The sequence below is a fragment of the Podarcis muralis genome, chromosome 1 (genome assembly GCF_964188315.1).
Source record: "Podarcis muralis chromosome 1, rPodMur119.hap1.1, whole genome shotgun sequence".
Classification (NCBI taxonomy): domain Eukaryota; kingdom Metazoa; phylum Chordata; class Lepidosauria; order Squamata; family Lacertidae; genus Podarcis; species Podarcis muralis.
Window position 1 is genome coordinate 53,819,615 of NC_135655.1, and position 18,182 is coordinate 53,837,796.

General features: G+C 41.3%; 1 protein-coding gene across 1 annotated transcript in view; it reads left to right on the plus strand.

Moving 5' to 3' along the window:
- Positions 1-3,083: 3,083 nt before the first annotated feature.
- The window catches only part of LRRC4C (leucine rich repeat containing 4C), a 593,294-nt gene continuing 578,195 nt past the window's right edge, over positions 3,084-18,182 (plus strand). Inside the window, exon 1 of the mRNA XM_028727775.2 lies at positions 3,084-3,815. The gene's annotated coding sequence lies outside the window, so the exon portion shown is untranslated. The remainder of the gene's footprint in view (positions 3,816-18,182) is intronic.

The following is an 18,182-nucleotide window of genomic DNA, read 5'->3' on the forward strand; positions in this document are numbered from 1 at the left end:
GAAAACCCAGAAGTAAATGCTCCAGTTTTTTAAGATTCTTCGGAACTTGAATGTCTAATGTGGCCTCCGCTTGAGTGCAAGAAGCTCTTGCAAGCTGTGCCTTGGTTGTTGAATGTTTCGGAAGCTGAACGGTCTTCCAGAACAGAATACATTCGACAACCGAGGTTTAATCATACCAAATATGTCCATTAGCATGATTGGGCTTCTTTGTGAAGAAAAAAAAATGTCGGGAAGAATCAGATATATGTAGACCAAGAACAGGCCTACTCTACACATCATCTTATCTCAACTTAGTAGTAGCTTCCACTGCCTCAGAGGATGTAGCTTGGTACAGTCCATGTGAAATTTTTGTTAGAAAATATCTAAACTATTTTTCAATTTGGCAGGATTTGTATATTTAAGGCAGGGGTGGGGAACCTTTTTCAGCCATAGAGCTGCATTCCTTTCTGAAGTATGGCCAAAGGTAAATGTGGCTGGAGCAATCTTTGTACAGTCAGCTATTTTCTACACATGCTCACATACCCTACTCAGTCCTCCATCCAGGCAAGCGAGAAGCATTACTGTAGTTCAAGGAAACATTTCAGCTGGGCAAAAACACTCAGGGTGTAGAGCAGGGCCAGGGAGGAATGTGACAGGACTTTGGTCTTTCAAATTTCACCTTCCGTTCTGATCAATTCACTGCATGACAGTTGTGACACCCTGCAGCGCCCCTAGGCTTGAGGTGCAGAACCGGCTACACTGCCCCAAATCCACCTCTGGGTGAGACAGTGAGGGCTAGGGAGAGGTCTGAGGGCCAAACAGAGAAAGTCGCTGTAGACTCCTGGGCCTGGACTTCCTCAATCCTGATCTAGGAACTCGAGCTCTCTCATCCAAGGTACAGTGATACCATTTAAGCTATGTTGCACAACTGCCTGCCTTCAGAGTCTTGCTGTGTTCCTCCTGACCCAGAACATCTAACACTAGTTCCATTAGACACACCTTACAAAAAAGCCAGTATGGTGTGGCAGTGAGAGTATCAGATTGAAATTCCTATTAGGCCATGAAACATACCAGGGGACTTTAGACTAGTTGATATCTCTCAACCTAATCTGTGTCATAGGTTTGTTGGTGATCAAATGGGAGGAACTGGATAGGCCATCTTGAGCTGCCTCTTGAAATGTGGAGAGATAAATATATGATGTTAAACTGACAAAAAACAAGTGTCTTCTGGTCAATGTGTTGAACGTGTCACCTTTATACAATTAACTAACATTCAACTTTGGAAGGCCCATAGCTCCATGGTAGAGCCAGTTCTGGATTGAGGTTTGATGGGGCCCCAAGCTACTGAAGGTAATGGGGCCCTTCATATGTCCAGCTGTCCTTTGTCAACAACAAATTGTTGCTGTTTTTTGTGTTGAATATATGCTATATGGTAATTTATGGACCTAATAGGTATCTAAAGCCATTTGCACATAACAAAATATGTATTTTATCAAAGTACTTGTTGAACTGAAATACAATTAAGGATAAGTTTATCTTACATTTTGGAAATGTACATCCAAGTGTTTTTTTCCCTTTAAAAATTTTTGGGGCCCCCGAGAGAGTGGGGCCCTAAGCTATAGCTTGTTTAGCTTATACGAAAATCCAGCACTACCGTAGAGCATCTGCTTTGAATGCAGAAAGTCCCAGGTTCAGTCTCCAGCATCTCCAGGAATAGCTGGGAGAGAACTCTGCCTGAAATCCTGGAGAGCTCTTGCCAGTCCGTGAAGACAATACTGAGGCAGATGGACCAATGGTTCAATTCCATATAAGGCAGCTTTCTGTAACCTGTGCTCTTAACTTCTATGATTTACAAATAACTTACCTTAGATGTGAATCACTGACCTCCGTTGGGGTATCCTGTCCCACCTTATAGCCTTATAGCTAAACCAGTATGCAGAAACTTCCCTGAAGTATGTGTATGCTTGTTTGTCATAAGTTTCTCCTCTTGTGGCTCTTGACTGAGTCATATCTAGCAGCATCTGCTGGATAGATCTGGGATTGCAGCCAAGAATAATTTACCTGCTCAAATGCCGAGCAAAGCTTGGCACAAGCAGTAGTGCCTTCGATATTCTGAGGGAACAAATTCCGCTGAGTGCAGCTCTACACATGAATTTGTACATGGATGATCAAAGATGAATGCACTGGTGGGGACAGCCACTGCTCAGCCAACCTTTTACTCTCTCCTCTTGGCTCCAAGGCATCTCATTAAAGCCAAGGCATTGTATGAAGAACTTCACATTCACATTCCTGGTTTTCTTTTCTTTTATGGAATTGGGGGAGGAAAGAGTAGAAGCAAATATCCCATTGACACTGAGGGAAAACAGCTGAGAATGAAACTGGGCTGTGGAATGGAGGAAACTGCACCAAGTTTTGACTAGTCTTGGTGCAGTTTTTCACTCTTTCTCCAACCTCACACCCCCAGACACCTCCCCAAAAAACCCCAGGTGAGATTTCTAATTTCTTTCCTAAGGACATAGTCATCTGAAAAGGTAGATGATAGATAGATAGATGATAGATAGATAGATAGATAGATAGATAGATAGATAGATAGATGATGATGATAGATAGATAGATAGATGATAGATGATAGATAGAGATAGAGATAGAGATAGAGATAGAGATAGAGATAGAGATATGGTTTCAAGCACAGCACTGAATGGCCATTTCCACGTAGTGCTTCAGGTGTGGAGCCAGCAGACCTTAAAGATTGCCCCAGACTCTTCAGAGCCTTATTTACTTAATTCGTCTCTCTTTCAGTGAACATTTCTTTCTCTCTTAAACTGCCAAGGCATGGCTGTAGGCTTCCAGGGAATTGAGCACTCACTCTCCTTTATATCATCTATCAAATAAGATCCCTGCCTCTGATCTTCCTTAACAGAAGTAATCCAAATAAATTCTTCCTTTGCCAAATGTGGAAGCTGCCTTCATGGAGCAAGTGCAAATGAATTCACAGAGTGCTCCCCCCTCCCCTAGAAAACATGCAGGCACAGACCTGCTCTCTTCCTCACACACTTGTGCGCACACACACACACACACACACACACACAGAGAGAGAGAGAGAGAGAGGCACACAGACTACGTAGAATGCCTTGAAGAAACTGTAGCTAACCACCTTATTAGTATTCCTCTCTCCACTGTGTTTCACTTGCAGCAAGGGAGGGCTGAGCAAAATGCAGTAGAACAGGGACAGAGACAGAGCTGGCAATCATCTCAATGCAGGCTGCTGGATGTAGGGGGTGGAGGGGGGATGCAGCAAAGCAAGATTAATAACCTTGCCATAATCCCGTGCACCCTGGCAGGAGGTGCCTCTGGTGACCAATCCGTCCCTCTCTTGATTAATTAGACAGCGTGAGTGAGTGGCTGGCAGTCCACCTGGCTTTTTTGAGGGGGTGGGGGGCTGCCTGCATTTGCCGTTCTTTGAAACCTCTACCCATCTGGGAAGGTAACAGTGAGACGTACCATCTGCAGCATACACAGCCGCTATTGGAGGCTTACCACTGACAGTTTTGCTATACAGTTTTGGTGAGCAAGGAGCAAGGTGTATCGTGCAGAGGGGGGATTTCTATCATTGGGCCACTGATTCCTCCCCCCCAATAGTGTTTGAATTCTGGACTTACTTTTGGCAAAGTCTCTTGGACACCTTTTCTCTCCCTCCCCTCCCCAGGGTTGGATGATCAGGAAATGATGGACCATCTGAAAACTAATTTTTGTGCTCCTGTGTGACTTCGGGTACAGCTGGAGGAATTTTAATTGCCCTTGGAGAAGTTTTATTAACAGGGGGAACTACCAGAAAGGTAAGTCGAGAGGTGTTGCCACCTTTTCCTTCCTTCCTTTTTCTTTCTGTTCTATGAGATTTTTTCCATCGTTGAAAAAGAGATTTGGGTATATAGAGACAGTGCCTAATGCCATGCTGGAGTTGCCTCTAGGTTCAAGTGCTTGTCTTTTACAACTCCTTTGCTCTTTCTTTGCTGGGCAGGATAGCACCTTTCAAAGAATCTTGAATACTGCTGATGTACAATGTTTTGAAAATGCATTTTGAAAGCTTGTTTTAGAGTATTTCTGTGGCTTGTGGAAAAATTAGTGTATAGTATACACTAATAGCCTACCTTCCTATAGCCTACCTCTACTGAGGCATTAACTTGGATTTGAGTCCTTGTGTTCCCTTAGCTGGTACTGGGGTTGTTTTTTTACCCCTTCCTCCTCTGTGTATTTCTGCCTGCTCAGCTGAAATGATGGATATGTGGGTTCAGAAAGCTGCTCCTGCTACTCTTGGCTAGCGTAGATTGATAGCAAAATGGGAATTAGTCAGGGTTTGTGAGCTGCTGCTTCTTATATAAAGTTTCTCTGTGATGTCTGTGTCGCTGGTGGGACTTGGGTACACAGATTTATCCTCATAGGCTGTCTTTCTTTTTCTTGCCTGGTCAGTATGTTAGCCACATCTGATTTTCCTAGCCCCTTTCAATGTTTGTGCAAAGGTGAGATGCATATATACATCTAAAGCAACACTTGGACCACTGTGGTTTACTGTGACAGATTGTTTCCCTGAGTCTGGTGGTATAGCTTTCATGTTCATCCTTGCTTCATGTACAGGTGTTGAAGTGAAGGATCTGAGATTCTCTTAGCCTTTTCCACCTTGCAATTAGTCTTTCAGAGTGAAATGTGATTGCAGTGGAGTGACACGAAAGGACTCCTTCACCGGAGTATTTTGATTGCCACACTGACATCACATTGGTTTTTCAAGAGGCTGAGGAACCTTCTGTAAATACAGGAGTAACGGTTCCCAAGAGGGCTTGCTGGGAATATCTTGCTCCATCTTAGTGCATACATGTGAATTATTGGATGCAGTTTGAGACACTCATTGGATGTGAGATGTATACAGTTAGGATAAGGCAGAGGTTGCATCATGTCACGAGCGATCTTTTTATGCAAGTCTATATACATATAATGTTTAAATGGTGATATTTGATACTTAACCTATCAATAAAGGCAAAACTACTTGATTGCCTTTTTATTTAATATGTTCAATAAAGAGAGTTTTATTTCCTTAAAGGCTGTGGTACAGTTAAACTGAAAACTTAATAAAAAGGCTCTGTCACAGCACAAATCAAAGCGCCTAGTGATGCCGTGTGTGTGTGTGTGTGTGTGTGTGTGTGTGTGTGTGTGTGGCTTGCCTGTCACTTTCTCCTTGAAGGTTTAGTGATTGTTTTTTGCAGAAAATAGATTGAAGAGGGGGAGGTGTTTAAAGAAGGTAAGGTAAACCCAGATGCATTTTCCTTTTCATCTCCTGAAAGCAATATGCCAGTCTGCCATTCGCGTTGCTGCTCTGAAATATGACATTCCAATCTCTCTCTAGTTAAGATGACATTTACTTTAGATTTGTTTTGCTTTGGCATTTCTTCTACAAACTGCCTGTCCTTCCATTCAACACAAGGATTGCAAATGCTTCATGACGGTATTCATTTTCTGGGTTTGAAAACACTTTACATACATCTTCGAAACAGTGTCTTTTGAGATACAAAGATCTAAGGTGATGGAGGAAACTGATGTTGCATGGGATACCCTGAGGATATCAAATCTAAAGGTGCAGAGAGGTAACAAGAGACAGCCTTCTGCTTTTACTTACTGAGGTTTTACTTGCTGAGCTGTCCTCAGCAGGAGTTTGGAAAGACTTTCTACTTGACATGAGGCAATCATTGAGTTGCTAAATAGGTGAATAGATGATGCTGTCATTTGTAGTTGGACCAAATTGCATGAAATTATCATATGAAAGTGAGAAGCATTTCTGTCCTGCAATGCTGTCTGCCCATTAGTATTTGTTAGGTGCCTCTTAAAAAAACAATTTGTAACACTGCATTATTTCCATTTTCAACCTGGATTTCAAATCGGTGTAAGTTATCTGAAAGTCATACTGGATAGGATTTCAAATCTAGACATTCATAACTCACTGTCAGATAGCATCCATATTGACTTGGAAGCAGGGCTTGCTAAGTTCAATGAGACTTACTCCAGAGTAATGTGCCAATGAGAATGTAGCATTAAAACCCAACAAAACTGTGTTGGTACATTTAAACGTTGATGTCGTCCCCCCCACACCTACTCAATTATCCTTTAAAATCCAACAGAGCTAGACTGTATTGCAGAACTACACCTCAGCCAATAAAAAGGTGGTACTGACATATTCTGTGGCAAACTAGCTGATTTATGAAAATCCAGGAGCATTTTTGGAAGTAAAATAGAAACTTGTATATGGTCTCAGAGAGTGTTTCGCTTGGTTTATTATAGGTATGGATTTTCTTTTTCAAGTGTGTATGTTTTTCCCCCATTTCAACAGTGCAGAAGATTCCACAGTTCATTCTGTGGGTATATTGCTTCAAGTATTATGTAAAAGTACACCTTTCTATATTCTGGTACTTGTCATTGTGTTGCTATGGGAAAGTCTCTGAGATGGCACAAACCAAAGTAAAGTGATACTGCAGTGAACAGTCCTCAGCAAACATGTAGGCAAAATGGAAATCTGAAAACATATTATCCAAACATTTTAAGAAATGTGGTTAACATTTTTTAAAAAAAGTTTGCTTCTTCCTCCTTGAGTAAGGTATGATCACTCAGTTGTTCCTTTTGCTGCTGAAATCATTTAGCCCTCCAGGCCCTATGACTCTTGCTCCACATCCGAAAACCCTAGGCACTTTACACATGAATTCTTCCTTTCCTCTGAAACATGCTGGGATGACAACTGGCAAGGTCATCTTGGAATGCTAAATAGGAAACAAACAAACATTGATCTACCAAAAACACAAATTGTGTGGGCTGAGGATGATGCGTACAGCCAAGTGGTTAGTTATGCCTTCTTAGTATGGAATAGTATGTCCCATGGAAGTGGTGGTGGTGGAATTGATGACAAACTGAACAGCTGTGATAGTCGAAGGAGTGACACCTAAAGTCACTGTGCTCATCTTTTTTTTTGACAATAAAATTCCCTTGTAGTGAATCAAATTATGCAGATGGTGTGGTTGCCAATGGGAAAAAATGGGTGTTAAAATAAGAACCACTGGGAAATTGTTTTTATTGCATATAGCATTATTTAATTCCACTCATAACTTTCTGCTCATTTCAGAACAGCCAACTTATTCATGTTTCCTTCCTTCAGCAGATGCCTAGGATAAAGCTTATTAAAGAGCCTGAATGTAATCTTCCCACTCCTTGAAACAGCAGTCTCATAAGGACACCATCCCGGTGACCTAGGTACCTAGTTCGTTAAACCCCCTTTGAGCTCTCTGAACTTAGAGCACCTTTTTTGCTGTTTGTCCTTTATGAAGTGTATGTCCATTTTGCTCTAATTGGCTCCTGAAGAGACTTTTGGACCTATGCATTTACACCTTTTAAAACTTTTTCTGGTCAGTTTTACCAAGAAGCAGTTGCTTCAAGCATCAGATTCCAAAAGGAATCTGATTTTTTTCTTTCATCGGTTTTTTTTTTTTGTATTTCTTAAATCAGTGATGCCTAAGATCAGTACAGCTCCAATCATCCCGGACTATAGGTCAGGCTGGGTGAAGCTGAAGCAGTTGAAATCCCACAACATCTGAAGAGCCAAAAGTTAGCCACCCCCATCTGAATTTATTAGCTCCTGCCCAAAGCAAAGGGTGTGACCTGGACCTTTCACATCAGGTGTAAAATGCCTAACTCTAGCACTGTTTGTTTGCTCTGCTCTAAAACTGTCTCGTTGACTAGTCCAAGTCATCTTGTCAATGGTAACAATGGTTCTCTATGCTAGGGATGGCAGAATGTAAACCACATGAGATATCTAGCAATTTGTGGTCGCTGGGATTCTTGCAAGGGATGCAAGACAAATTGGACCATTGCCTGGTTCAGCAAGACACTTCCTTAAGAAATGTGCACATGAAGATCATGTAGCACATACCAGATAAGTTTTTTAAAAGTGAAAAGGGTCCCAAGTAAACACTGTTGCTTTATAAAATAGAAACAAAACCTTATTTATAATTTGGTGGTAGAATCATAGAATCATAGAGTTGGAATAGACCACAAGGGCCATCGAGTCCAACCCCCTGCCAAGCAGGAAACACCATCAGAGCACTCCTGACATATGGTTGTCAAGCCTCTGCTTAAAGACCTCCAAAGAAGGAGACACCACCACACTCCTGGGCAGCAAATTCCACTGTCGAACAGTTTCACCACTTTCTCATCTACTCATTCTTGGTGTTTTGGGTCATTGCAATATTAGTAGATGGGTTTGGTTGCAAGAATACTTTGAAACTCTAAGCTTCTAAAATGATGTACAGTGAGGAAAATTTATTGAATAGGCTAATAGCTATTCATCAAACAGTATTTCATGATTCTAATGAGTAATGGCAGGGAAGCTGAAACATGGGATGCTCTCATTGGAGTTGTACGCATTCAAATTATGGTTATTTTAAGGAAGTAAAAGCAATCATCCTTGCTCTTGCAGAATTCCATTTTAAGAAAATAATAAATAATGATCATTTAAAACTGATAAAGCACCTACAATTTTCTAACCACCGTACATGCATTAAAAATAAGTCAGACCTGCCTGAAGACTCACAGTCTAATAGATGAGCTACAAAATGAAAAGGGGATGGGGAGGAAAGAGAAAAGCAAACATTGGAAAAGCTGCTTCTTTTCTGGCTGATAGATGGGGGCAGACTGGTCTTTACTATGCCCTTATGTTCATTCAAACAATGTTGCTTTGCCAGCTTCTTGAAAAGTGTAGCACTACTGTCAAAGCAGAATGTGGGCCCATCCATGACCAATGAATCTGACTGTGATCAGATATGAGGAACAATGAAGAACCTCTGAGGTGTGGTTAAATTACTTAGAAATTACTTACTTAGGTTCTAGATACAGTATGCACAACAGCATTCTGGGTCACTGAGATTTTCAGAGGCCCTGCTGGTGTTGCCACACTCTCCTGAAATTAAACCCGAGGCCACTTGAAGTAGGGCCTTTATTGTGGTGGCATCTGTCTTGTGAAATTACTTCCCTTTAAAACTAAAGCATGCACTTACTACTATATGTTTTTGGCACACATCAAAGTATTTTCTGTTTGCTCAAGCATTCCCGGATCATTGCTATTGTTTGATGTGTTTTTTTTGTGGGTGACCCTGGAGGAATTTATATTACTACTATGTATTGTATCATTTTTATTTGTTTTTTTTTTATTATCATATGGGGTTTGGGACACTCCTTTGAAATTTTCAAATATTAAGCAGTATACAGGTGGCGACCATTTTGCATGGGGGTTCCATTCCTGGCCCCAGTGCGTGTCGGTGGAGTGTATATAAGTGCACCCCACCCCATTCTGCTCTCCCCCGCCTCCCTATTCCACCTTCTGGGTCCAAAAGGATCCTCACGTTAGCTATCACATGTCAATTGCACAAGCCTAAAATGATTGCCACCTGTATCAGTGTGATATATGCCTAAGGCTGCAATCCTAAACTTATTTGCTTACCTGGGAGTAAGCCCTATTAAATCCAACAGTCTAAAATAACAAGGATGAGTTGGTAATATCAGTAGTTCGTTTTACCCAAGTGAAAATAGAAATGTGTTCAATCATCTGTTAACAGTGTTTATGTAATTTGTAAATGTGCTGTAGTTGAGGTTGTTTAAACATAATTCCTTCTTGAACCCAGGATTTTTTTAAAAAAATGCTTTTCCATTGAAACATTTTAGAGAGTTCATTTCCAGAAAATTGCCTATGTGTTTAACTTCTTAGAGTACAGAAGTAGCAACAGTATAACAGTGACCAGAGCAAGCCAGTCTAGGACAGAACTCATGAACAACATTGCTATACTACATGCAATGATTCTATTCAGAGCAAATGGCATGTGATGTCCAAAGTGTCTATCTCTACACACATATAAAACGCAGTAGCAGAAGTTGTAATCCATGCTGGCAGAGGCTGCCCAATCCCTTCCCCATTGATGGTTATTTTGCTAACTCCATCTTCTTACAGCAGTTGCTACAGACTACTTATTTATATCCTAACCTTGGTTTTCTAGGCAAGAGGACCATTCAGTGCAGCCTACAATATCTTAAAATAAAGCAATATAACAAAATGAGAGGCATACTTAAATAAATCATCAAAAGCAACAAAAGCAATGTGAAATTGCAGAAGCTTCAGAACAAGACAGTCAGGCACAGGAAAATTAACTAAAAATGCAAGTACTAATGTGCTCCTGAGTGCAGAACAGGGATGGAGATCCTGTGATCTTCCAGATGTTGTTGTACTTCAAGTCCCATAATTCTCAGCCAGCATGGCCTATGGACAGAGATGATGGAAGTTGTAGTTCAACATTATCTGGAATGGCCACTGCTGTAGAATGGTGTGCACTTGCTACACATTAGTTACTGTTCTGCAGAACATGAACATTTATCCCCATCATGGAATTATTTTGGGAGCACCACCAAGTAAGTTGAGTGTAGGTTAAAGCCTTCTGGACAAATCTGCTATGTCCAGCTACAAAACAGACCTGCTGGCCTTAGCCTTTGATCACAATCAGTAAACATTCTATTTAGCATGCCATTAAACATCTTCCTCTGAACAAAATTCACCAAGGCTGCAATGCTATGCTGTATGGAAGTAAGCATCACTGTGATTCATAGGAATTGCTTGAAGTCACATACCTAAAATCAGGCTTCATACTCCTTCCCTCTTAATCTCTCCAGACCTCTGTATTTTGGAAAGACTTGTTCATTATTATGCAGTCAGCCAGAGGATGAAACTAAACAGTATAAAGTCTACTTAAGTCAGAAGCTGAAGGTAGCCCAGGAAAAGTTTTCTGTATTATTAAGCTGTGTTAGAAGAAGCTCAATATGAGGATAAACTGTACTAAATACAGACTTTGGAAACCAGATGGTGAATACTGTGTGTTCTTTGCCTCTTGTGCCAGCTTTTTGGAAGAGACTATTTTTGTGATGCTTGAATTTCAAGGCTACTTTGCAGGAATCTTTAACCATAATTGCCTCTTTTATACCAGTGTTCTTCTTTCACATATTACATTAACATGTATATTGGTGGCCGGTGATGGTGGCCGGCAGACGCTGGAAAGTTCAGCATAACTTTGAAGGCCCTGCACACATAAGCTCCATGAATGGAAGGCCCCCTCTGCTCACAGAGCAAAAATGTAGTATCCACACCATACAGTCTGGGCATGTATAGGCTGAGTCAATGTGGTCTGGAATGCCAGAAAAGGCAGAAACTCGGTGATGCATACCAACCCTACATATGCAAAGGTCAATCCATTACATTTTCATTTATATTCTGACATTCATATTCCATTTTTTTCCATCATGGAACCCAAGTCTGGTTCCCAAGGAGTCATCTATCCAGGTATTAACTAGATCCAGACTTGCTTAGATTCAGCACAGCAGTAGCTTCATGTATATCTAGGCCATGTCTTAGGATAGTGCCTGTATTCTTGGTAAGGTGATGTGAAGTACGACAACAAGCAAATCTATGGAAATACCAAAAGCCCAAATACCAATAGTAGGAAGTCAGCCATGACATCTTCACAGCCTTTCCTGGTCCTGCAATTGTCAGTCATATGGTTGGAGAATAGGGCAACAACTACTGAAGTCCCTAAGTTGGATATAATGCAGAAGTTCATCAAAGAACCTTACAACCAATCCAGTACAGAGGTGTGCATGCTTTTATTTTCTCCTTTGCCACTGACATTTATTGGATAACCTTGTGCCCTCATTCTGTAGGAGGTTAGTCCTCAGAAACCATAAAAGTACACACAAAACCAGGATTCCCTGGCAATCAGCTTTATAGAATAAGCAGCTTTTCCCAGTCCTGAGAACAGTGACAGAGGAGAAAGGTAACTACCCATCCCCTCCCTTGCTCATAAGAAGTTGGCATTTGCAAGTTGATTTTAAGAGACTTAAAAGTCTCCTTCACTTTGTAAAAAATACAAATTATTTTCTCCTTTTGGTTGGTTGAAGATATTGTAAAGTTCCAATGCACAACCCCTATTAAGGTTTATGAGACTTGTACCGCTATTTGCGAATTGGAAGGCAACCCAGTAGGATAGGGTTGTTGTTGTTGTTGCTGTTGTTGTTGTTACCAACACCACATAAATGCAAAGCAGTGCTGTGTTGCATTTGCCCTCTAGTTACTCCTGTTAAGTTTGTGACTAGGCCAGTAATATGGAGGGGGGACGACTGGTGGCCCTCCAGATGTTGCTGGATCAACTCCCATTTCTCCTTATCATTGCCCATGCTGGCTGGAGGTGATTGTCACATGTTCCCCATTATTGTTTTAGCCCTGTGCACTTTGTGAATGAATGAATGAAATGTCACTCACAGGCTAAAGCTGCATAAAAAGCATTGTGCCTCTTTTAACAAACTCTGAAACCACTTATTCTCAACCAGCAAAATATCTGCTGTTATGACAGGTGTGTGTGTATGTATGGAGGGAAGCCTTGTATTTGCAAGGAACATTAATAATGCTCTGTGCATGGGCACACATGTGTTACTGAAGCCATGCACACATAGCCACATCCTGGGTTCCTTGGCAGTGAAGATGGGGTCGTGATTTGGAGGTTGCTGATCTGTTCTTATCCTCAAAATTCCAGTGCACTTGATGCTTGAATTCTTCTCCATCTCTGCAAATGTCTAACTTTCACTTATGTGAGTTGAAGTATAGGGAATAACTTGAGGAAAGAACCTGCTTCCTAGTAATGGTAACTTAGCCATTGAGAACTAGGCCTTCAATTGTGCTTCTTATGCTGCAAATGTGTAACATCTTCCGGTATGTGAGTCACATTGAACTCAGTGAGGCTTACTTTTGAGTAGATGTGCATTTTGATGCCTAAAGCAGAAGAGCAAAAACAGTCAAGGTGCATTGTAACCCATGTTTAGTTCTGTCTGTGTATTCCTCAGGAAGAAAATGGAATGCAAAATCCTCTTTGGCAATGCCTTATTAGATCTCACCCCTTCATTCATCCACATTAGTCAAAGAGTGAAGAAGCGTCTTCTGTTTTCTCTGTTGGCTTTCCTCATACTTTGTTGGGGATTGAGCTCTCAGTTGAAATAGTGCTATGTATGGCGAAGCCTTTCTCATCAAGGAAACGTTGATGATCTTAACATGTTACTGGCAATATAGTAGCTGCATTTCCCCACCTGTCTGCCAGTGTAGTCTCTTCTATTCACAAAAGAGCCTCTGAGAAAACTGGCAGTGTTCAGCAGTACATTAATATGCAGCTCATGCAGCCTGTCATTGACATTGTGCTGGGGAGAGCATCTTTCTTCCAAGTGAAGCACTAAAAGTCCTGGATCGTCTAACCTGAATCCTGAAGACAAATCCTCTTCACTTATTGCATACCTGCAGTTATTCAGGATGGTGCCAAAGTAGAGTATCTAAGTGCATTGATGACTAATACTGCATGCTTCCCAGACACACTGAGAGTGTGAGATTCTGGTGTGTGTGTGTGTGTGTAGGAGAAGATCTCTTATGCAGGAGAATTTAACTATTAAATAGATTGCTTGATCTGAAGTTTGCCTTTTAGACGATTTAATTAAAACACAGAGGAGCCGTATGTTTCACTGCACAGTATTTATTGCAAAGTAAATGCAAATATCTTCCGATCAATACAAATAACTCACTACTGCTTTCTCTCTTTTGCCCCAAGTTCAAGGTTTTACTTATTGTTTCCCTTCAATGCACATAGTTTTTTAAAAAAGAAAAGGTAAGGAACCCTGGACCCCAGTCAAAGGTGACTATGTGGTGTGGCACTCATCTCGCTTTCAAGCCGATGGAGCATTTGTCCACACACAGATTTCCGGGTCATGTGGCCAGCATGACTAAACCACTTCTGGCGCAACAAAACACCGTGATGGAAGCCAGAGCACACGGAAACGCCGTTTACCTTCCTGCTGCAGCGGTACCTATTTATCTTCTTGCACTGGCATGCTTTCAAACTTCTAGGTTGGCAGAAGCTGGGACAGAGCAATGGAAGCTCACCATGCCATGTGGATTCGAACCACTGACCTTCTGATCAACAAGCCTGAGAGGCTCAGTGGTTTAGACCACAATGCCACCCGTGTCCCTGGGTGTAACATGATATTCCAAACCGCTACATAGAGGTGGATAGAATAAGTGGAGCCAGGCAGTCACATTGAGAACAATTCTCAATCTGTTGGAATCCTGTCACTTTAATAAGATGGAATAAGGAAGATATGTGATGATTCAATACAACAAAAAATTAACCATTTGGAAAACTCACAGTTGCTGCTTTTGACCCTAGCAACAGCTTCACCAGGTGTGATAGTTTCTATCTTTGAATGATTACCAGAAAACAGTGTGTCTCTCATATGTTGGTCCAGAGGGAATTTTCCAGACAATAATGTGATAGTCCTGAAGTGACAGCTTTAACTATCTAACTCTATGAGAACAAATAGATCTCTAGTTATTATGTGGCTCTGAATGCATTCCTTAAACTCCCCCCCCCCCATTCAGCAGCCTTAAACTGAGTCAGAACCTTGGTTGACTTATCTCAGTATTCAGGTAGGTAGCTGTGTTGGTCTGACGCAGTCGAAATATATAAAAATAAAATTTAAAAAATTGTCCAGTAGCACCTTAGAGACCAACTAAGTGTGTGCATCCACACTTCTTCAGATACACTGAAACAGAAGTCACCAGACCCTTATATATAGTGGGAGGGTGGGGTGGGGTTTTCCTCAGGAGGGTAGTAGGAGATGGGTGATTGACAGGTTTACCATAGCCATTGAGTCAATCACCCATCTCCTACCACCCTTATGGTGACTTCTGTTTCAGTGTATCTGAAGAAGTGTGCATGCACACAAAAGGAGCAGAGGATACAGGTGATAAATTGACACCTGGGGGCATCATAGTAAGTAGTGTGAGATATGCTCAACACTGGACTCACAGATACAAAATCTTTGGTGAGCTAGAATGCTGTTTGAATCTCGTCCAAATAGGCAGAGGACATACCCTGAAACCCTAAAGCTGTGAATGAGGGTTTTTGTTTTAAGGAGTTGCAGTAAGGCTTGTAAAGTATTGCTCCAAACCAAATGTTGTTTTATATAATGGATACTAGGTAGAATGTGACATTTGTGTGATTGAATAGATGTCCCACTGTTTGGAATAAAGATGGATTAAAAAAAACCCACACCTGTGTAAATCTGAGGAAAGAGAAGGTAGATGGAACTTCCATATTAATCCCATAAGTCTACAGAGTACAGTGGTACCTCTACTTACAGACATGATCCATTCCGTGGTGCCATTCACACCCAGAAAAGTCCGTAAGTAGAGCGCCGCTTCTGCGGGTGCGCGTGGCATGATAGAGTGCTCCTGCGCATGCGTGAAGCGTGCAGATCTCTCCTGCGCATGCACAAAGCCGGAAGTAAACATTTCCAGGTTTGCCATGTTCATAACCTGACAAAATGCAACGTGAAGCAAACGCAACTTGAGGTATGACTATACTTCTACCTGAATTTACACAAGAGCTTTCAGCTGAAGTTCACAGTTCTAGGAAGAATTGCGGGGGGGGGGGGGGTAGATGGTAATTTCAGTCAATACAGTGCAAGTGCAACATGAACGAAGGTTGCTATGGAAAGTAATCCTGTTTCTAAAAGAGACACAGGTGAGCCATTTTGTCCTGGCACCAACAGCACTTTTATCAAGCTATGAGTACCACCAGCACCTTGTACTTTACAAAAAGAAAGCACTGTCTGGGACATTGAACTCAATGGTCCTTGCTCTGAGTTGGTATGCCTGCCTAGGATTGCTATATTTGTTTATATGTTTGTTTCTTTAGAGATTTATATTCCATTCTTTTAATCCCTATGCACGATTGCGTCCAACGGTTGAAAATCAAAATCACATAAATTAAATATGCACTAAAAATACAATACTAAAAATACATTAAAATCACAAATGGTAATCACATCAAGATCATATAGGTTTGTCTATGTAACAATGTAACGGAGGGAAAACAAAGCACATTAAGACACAAGGAGGCAGAGCAAAATATGGTTGTATAAATGAATAGACGAACCTTTACATGGGTATTGTTCCAATTTGTTAAGCGGATGCTTTTGAACAGTGATGAAAGGTTTGCAGAATACATTATTTGTTAGGACCAAGAGAGGAGGCATACATCTTTAAAATAAATCAATTTAAAATGGGAAGCTGTTTTAGCTCAGCCTTAGCATTGATTTCTTAAGTTTACAAACAGCATTTTGGGCAAAATCTCATAGACATTTGCACAGCACATAAGATAATTCCTACGTGCATGAGTTCCCAAGTGCATGCTCTTCACTTGATGACCGTCTCATCAAATGATGCCTTGAATCTGACAAGGCTACTGAATCAGCACTGTTTGAGCCTTCCAACTGAGCACTGAAACACAACATTAAAACACTGCATTAAAAACAGTTCTGAACAACTTCCAATTACAGAAATAAGGTCACACACTTCTGTTTGTTGTGGGCTTCTTTGGCTCCTGGGAAAACACCCAATCACTGATCAAAGCACCAAGTAATGTGATTGTGAGGAGGAGGGGAGACAGGCTGGTTGCACATGAATGATGTTGCTTTACCATAACTCTGAGACTCCATAGGGCAGAATCAGCACTCTGGAGCAAGATGTAGGGGGAATGTGCTTTGGCCTGGACCTGTTGCAGCATGGGGGATGCAATGGCAATTAAACAAAAGAGAAGAGATGGAGAGTATAGGGCAGCAGGCAAATGGACCATCCCCTATGCCTAGCCCCAAGACACAGGTTGTACGGGGCTCCAGAACTCACAACCCTGAGCTCAAAGGAGGCTGCACTGAAAGACACACATAACTTATTTTATATTCAAAAGGAGTGGGACAGGCCCGGTTTAAAACCAAATGATCACCTGTAGGCCATAGCTCAGTGTCAGCATTATATGCAGAAGGTCCCTGGTTCAATCCCTGTTATCTGAAGATAGGGTTAGGGATGCTCCCTGTCTGTAACCCTGGAGAACTGCTTGCCCATCAGTGTAGACAATGCAGAGTTTAATTTCTTTGAGATTTTAATTGCAAAAGTTTGGAAAGGAGAAGCTATCCCATCCAAATTAGACTGGCAAAACAAATTGCGAGAATGTGCAGAACTAGCCAGAATATCAGCAAGGTTCCGAGATGGTACCAATGAAAAATTCAACAGAGAGTGGGATGTATACAGAGTTTATTTAAAAGAACATTGCAAAAATATAAATCCGTTGGCAGGTCTGGAATGACTTTCTGCATGTAATAGTAGGAGAACCTTGTAAAATTAATGTAATTGAAACAACCTAGAGGAGACAAAGTTTAGTGTGCAGATAAAGAATGTAATCTGGGAACCACAATGGGGGGACCGGAGGTCATGTTGAATCCAACTACAAAATGTTACATACAACAAGCACCAGCTATGGAATGAATGGATTTTTGTTTATTTTCATTTTCTGTACATTACTTATGTTACACAGTTTTTAAAACCAATAAAGCATATATATATCTTCTTCTTTCTTTTGCGATCACTCGTAGCTGAGTAAGATTGTCTTCCATAAACACAGTTTTAACAATGAGTCCATAAGTGACTGTGGAGGCAATTCTGGATCCACACGTCCTTCCACAGTGGGGACATTGGTTTCCAGGAGAGAGTTGATCACAATGTAGATTTGCCAAGCGTGCCTTCCTCTTCACACGATTCTCCCTTGCATCCTGAGTTTGAGTGTCTTCAAAGCCCATGAGACCTTCAGTAAAGGCTGTTCTCCAATTGGAGCACTCGCAGACAAGTGTTTCCCAATTGTTGGTGTTTATACTACATTTTTTAAAATTTGCCTTGAGACAGTCTTTAAACCTCTTTTGTTGACCATCAGCACTACACTTTCCATTTTTAAGTTCAGAATAGAGTAGCTGCTTTGGAAGACGATCGTCAGGCATCCACACTACATGACCAGTCCAAAGAAGTTAATGTTGAAGAATCATTGCTTCAACACTGGTGATCTCTGTTTCTTCCAGTACACTGGTATTAGTTTCGCCTGTCTTCCCAAGTGATGTGTAAAAATTTCGGAGACACCAGTGAAAATCTTTCGAGGAGTTGGAGATGGAATTTATGAGTGGTCCATGTTTCACAAACATACAGTAAGGTTGGTAGT